This window comes from Eucalyptus grandis, chromosome 6, assembly GCF_016545825.1.
Source record: "Eucalyptus grandis isolate ANBG69807.140 chromosome 6, ASM1654582v1, whole genome shotgun sequence".
NCBI lineage: Eukaryota > Viridiplantae > Streptophyta > Magnoliopsida > Myrtales > Myrtaceae > Eucalyptus > Eucalyptus grandis.
In genome coordinates, this window is record NC_052617.1 from 5,693,390 (window position 1) to 5,699,389 (window position 6,000).

The window sequence follows — 6,000 nt, forward strand, 5'->3', positions numbered from 1 at the left end:
CTTATTTCGTTCCATGGTGATGAGCAAGTGTACTCTAGCTTGATGATGCATCATGGGTAGGTTCGCTTCATGAGATTGAGATTAAGCTACACCGGTGCGGAGGTTGTTCGTAATGGGATGTGCGTCTCTTGTGCCGAATAGAGTGTTGGGTCGTGCCTTGGAAGCTGAAAAGATGAACTTTAGTTGTTTCCTTGTTCGATTATGCTATTAATTAGTCCGTGATATCACAAGTTCATTCGATGTTGGGATTGAAGTTTCGGTGTGGGGTTATGTTAATATTGGGAAGGTTCATGCTCGTGTTAGTTTTTGTTCACACAATGGATTCTCTCTCAGGTGGGTTTGCAGCTGGTTTGACCAATCGGCTGGGGCGTGCTCGAGGGCTTTGATCAACTCGATTCTTGCTCGCTGGCCATCCTCTTAGAAAAAAGGCGACTCGTAATTAGTTGTGTCTTGGCTTTGTAATGGACCAAGAGTCCCGAGTGGATGAGGACTTCCCTCTTCCATAAATGCTCCAAACAACCTAAAGCGCCACCATCATCATCGATAACTACTTCCTCCTCCTCCAGTCTTGCAGCCGAGACGTCAATAAAGCAAGTGGAGAAAGTGAAGGAGGATACTAGCCTTACTAGCACTAATGTCCGGGTAACAAGATTTGAAGCTTTCAATCGAGCAAGAGTGAAATCGCATGGAGTTTTAGATTTGAGGATGACATCTACTTCAACCGTTCCTGCGTTAAATCTTTTGACATTGCATTCGGATTTGCATTTTTGTGCCTATGTACTTCGTCGTAAGTTTTTATCTTCTGATATTCAATGGTAGGATGGGAGAAGGCTGAAAATGAAGTCTTGGTGCTAAAGAAACAACTGGAGGCTGCAACACAAAGGAACTCGACACTAGAAGATCGAATCAGTCATCTTGATGGAGCTCTTAAGGAATGTGTGAGGCAGCTCAGACAGGTGAGGGAAGAGCAAGAGCAGAAGATCCAAGAAGCTGTGGTCAAGAAAACTGGTGAGTGGGAATCAACAAAGGCCGAGCTTGAGACTAAGCTTTCCAATGTCCATGCCCAGCTTCAAGCAGCCAAGAGTGAAGCTTCTTCAGTTATATGTTCGATCTCGGCCCTAAGCTTGATGCTGCTGAAAAAGAGAATGTGGCCCTCAAAGCCAAAGTCCTTTCTATGTCGGAGGAGCTAGAACTTAGGATTATTGAGCGTGATTTGAGCACCCAAGTAGCAGAAACAGTCAGCAAACGGCATTTAGAGAGCATAAGAAGGTAGCTAGGCTGGAAGCCGAATGCCGCACTCCGATCTTGAAAAATAAAGCAAGTGCGACAAACGATCTTAAGTCTTTCTCTGCATCATCGGTTTGTGTAGAGTCCTTCGATGATAGCCAATCGATGTAGGGGATAGGTTGGTACGATGAGAATGACGTGCGGAGCGAGTTGCTTGGAGCCAAGTGATTGTGAGCCGTGCCACTGAGTCATGGGCATCTCGCTCTAATAACCGAACTCGACCATTTTAAGAAAGAGAAATCCTTCGGAAAGAATCTCATGGTCTCTTCAGGAGAACTTGATTTAATGGATGATTTTCTGGAGATGGAAATGCTTGCAGCTTTACTGACGCAGAAAGTGGAAGCTGCAGCCATGGAGTGGGGCCTGCTCTGGATCAAAACAGATCTGATGAAGTCACTCTCAAATCTGAGCTTGAAGCCATGATCAATAGAACGACAGAGCTGCAGGAGGAATTAGAGAAGAAGAAAGAAGAAAAGGAGAAGCTAGAGATGGCTCTAAGTCAATGGCAAAAGCAACTTGAAACGTCATGGAGTCAGCTCAATGAGGTTGAGATGAGATTGACAGAACTCAGCAACATGTTGTCTGCAGCACAAAAATCGAAGCAAGCTGCAGAGGAGGAAGCGAGGATTACCCATGAGAGGATGGAAGTAACAGAGTGAAGACTGATGGATGTTGAAGAGGAGATGCAAAACTTGCTCCTTAATGACAAATTACTACAAGAAGAGGTTGAAAGAGAGCGTGCTTTGTCTGCTGAAAATGAGGCAAAATGTGGGGAGCTGGAGGATGAAAATCTAAATATGAAAGGGGATGCTGAACTGCAGCATGCCCATTGTTTAGAAAATTGTGCATTTTTATCAAAATATATTTTATTCCTTTGTACAGGGGTTATCTAATTCTTTTCAACATCCTACGTTGAATGAATTGAACGATTCTAAAGGCGGAGACAATGCATCATCACACAAAAATTCACCAGGAGGCGAAAGATAGCAGCATAATCGTTTTTTATGCTTGTTAGAATTCTTCTGTCTTCCATGTTTGGGAAGCTTGAGACTTGAATGATAATAAAGAAGGCATATGCTTTTGTGTTGAGCAGTTAATTGAGTATATAAGATAATGTGTTAAAAAGTCATAAGTTGACGAAAACATGTGGTTTTCGTGTGTAATTGCATATGCTTCTACCAACACGGTTATTGCTTTTTATGCTCGTAAGAATTCCCTCGTCTTCAGTGTTGTTTAGGAAGCTCAATTGTTGAGCACCTATCTTTTTAATGTGTGGTTAGAAAATGCCGAAGACTTTGTACCCAAGAGATTCGCCAACAATGGAATAGATGCGAAATGGCATCATTTCGAGCTGCTTCCTTTCGGTTTAGGATGTAGGGGGTGCCTCGGAATTCTGTTAAAGCTTTCAGGAATAAATTTGTACGTGTTCTTGTACTCAAAATTAATCTATTAAACTTTGCACGCACCTAGTTTAAAACCTCATTGTGTTATTGAGCAAAAAAAATTTAGCATCTAAATCCGATATCTCAAAATTTTCTCTATTTTTTGCTCAACAACCATTTTTCAACCTTTTTTTTTTTAAAGCTTTCGGGAATAAATTCGTACGTACTCCCATACTCAAAATTAATCCATCAAACTTTGCACGTACCTTGTTTAAAACTTTATTGTGATATTGAGCAAAAAAAAAATTTGACATCCAAACCCGATACCTCAATTTTTTCTCAATTTCTTGCTGAACAATCCTTTTCAACTATTTTTTTTAAAGCTTTCGAAATAAATTTGTACGTGTTTCCGTACTCACAATTAATCCATCAAACTTTGCAGGCACTTACTTTAAAAAGCGTCATTGTGTTATTGAACAAAAAAAATTTGGCGTCCAAACCCGATACCTCAATTTTTTCTCCATTTTTTGCCGAACAACCATTTTACAACTCTTTTTTTTTGTTAAAGCTTTCCGAAATTAATTCGTACGTGTTTCCGTACTAAAAAATAATCCATCAAACTTTGCACACACCTATTTTAAAATCTCATTTTCTTATTGAGCAAAAGAAATTTGGCGTCCAAACCCGATACCTCATTCTATTTAATTTTCATATTGCTCCTACGCAACTCCTTTTCATTTTATTTTCCACCTCTGATTTGATTTAGTGGAAAAACTGAATGCCAAGTTGCCAAACGGTCTAGCTAAAGGTTTTTCCTACAGAAAAAAATTAAAAGTCAAACTAAAATGGTCACGAAAGTCGCTAATTATTTTGTCTAGCGGAGAAAGTTTGGGGCATGTGTACTCTTCTTGGTGGCCCGCCATGGGATTGCCAGGGGCCAAGATGAGCTTGCGACCTCTGCTACAACTCACTAACACCAAACAAGACAATTGGCAACTTTAAACAATCTGGACATCCACATGCTATAAAGGAATTGAAACCTTATATTATTCAAAAATCTGAGTTATGTACCGCTATAGTTGAGATTCACGAGTGTCGGTTTCAGAGATGTCATGAATGCATTTACAACGGTGGTTGTTTATTCACAAGGCAAAAAATCAAAGTAGACACTCTTCCTATCTCACCTCACTCATTTCATCTTCCTGCCTCAGCTAGTTGAATAATCAAATTCTTAAACCATGATTATTTCATCTTTGTTCAGCAGAAATGAGGACCGGTGGGCTGTTTAAATGGTGCAGCTTGTTTTCGCGGCTTAGTAATCCTTCATCCGTGTGATTGCACATTGGATCGGAATCTGCGAAGAAGTCGACTTCGCACTCGCAAGCTGGCTAGCAGCGACTGCTAGCTCTTGCTCCTGTTTTACATAACAAAACTAAATGAGAACTTAAGGAGGAAACTAAATTCAGGCTAAGTCATGATCGCCCATTTAGCATGAATAAAACATTGGTAAGCTGATCCTATATAGTCGATGGTGTCAGCAAGCGCAGTGTTGCTCAAAGCACCACAACCCACAGAAAAAAAAAAAAAAAAAGAGTTCGCCTAACATGAGAATTTTCTGGTTAAGTTAGTTTAGAAGCACCCTATCACAGCACTGTAAGTGCTTTTTAAGCTCGATCAGAGTGCATCACACAAAAGAACAAGATAACATAAAACATAGCATGATCATGCCTTCATTCGTCGAACTGACAGCAAAAAGACAAACTTGAACTCATACAGTCATACGAATACCATCAATTGCCGCTTTGATTGCAAACTTAACTCATTGCAGATCCATTTTACTCGAATCAGCAATTGCATAGGGATATGGGGTATGGTGCAAGACGCTTGCTCCATATTGGCAACCTCTCTGCTTTCGTTATTGATTGTGACATTCTTCTGTCTAGGATGTGCGGTGCCAACCAGAACAAAGGGAGGAAATATGCATTACCAGAACGAGAAAGACAGAATTTCCATATAACCGAGCCACATTTCTCACTCTTATCCTGCATGTAGCTACATCTAGGTCCAGTAATGTGCTGGCTAGTTTCTCCAATCACTAGCTGAAAAGCAACCATTCCAATCCAAACACAAAACATATTTATGATATGATACTTTGTGTCATTTATTCGTTCATTCATTTGCAATCTGACAGTTTCTACGTTCTTCTGAAAATGAGAAATAACAATGGTGTCAGAAGCACAGATAGCATGTCACAAGCCAATCTCACAAGTATCCTATGTCGACCTTCAATATGAAAAAAGCAGCAGCATTTGGAGATGATGGACTCTCACAAAGATAATTCAATACTGTACATCGAATGGATACATTCTTAAGGCCCAGCTTACAGCTCAACTATTCTTATGTAACTTTTTCAATGTGCAACACTAAAATGAGCTACATGATCCAGGCAACAGGCACAAAGCAGTCTCTGTGTCGAGAAGGGGGCATCCATATTTTAAAACACATTACCCTGACCAGAGTTCCCATGCCTCATGACTTGACCGTCAACTAAGACCATTCAATGAGACCACACCCATAGATGTGATTAACCTTGAAACCAGAAAGACCAAATAAATTGACATAAGGCCGATCCCCAACATCTTGTTCGGTCGCATGTCATGTCGGGGCAAGACGATGAGTGACCAAAGAATTCCGCTCATCAGAAACCCCATCGTGTAAAATAGACTGCTATCCTGGGGGACTACAAATGATGCAGGTCTACTAGACCAGGCTCCAAGAAACAGTGAAACTCCCAGACCAGCAAGTGTGTTAAACATAGGCCCAGTATAACAACCCGACATTGCAATCTGCACACCATCTCCACCATTCATTGCCGATGCTACATTTGACATCAGATCACCCATAGAGTTTTCCCAGGCCAAAACTGTCAAACCAAGGATAGAAGGATTTATGCCAAAAATAACACCCAGCGCTACCAACAAAGAAACAAGCTCGTTTGCGACTATGTAGAACCAGATTATACTCATGAAGAATCCCCCAAAGACCCAAGGAAATAAGAACTTGCGTGGTGGTTGATCAGCTCTGGTGTACACATATGCAAAAACACCAACTACGCCCCAGCACATATGCCAATAGCATATGCGATTTCTCTGCTCAGATTTCCAACATCGTCTTGCGTGTTCCATAAAAATGCCAAAAAAATAGGTGCTAATGAAGCACTGGCGACAGCATATGTCTTTGACCATCTTTCTTCCTCGACTATAGGGATTGTCAGCCGCCTTGGTAGTGTCAGCGGCATCTCCAGTAGAGAAAATAATTTCGACCATGTGAA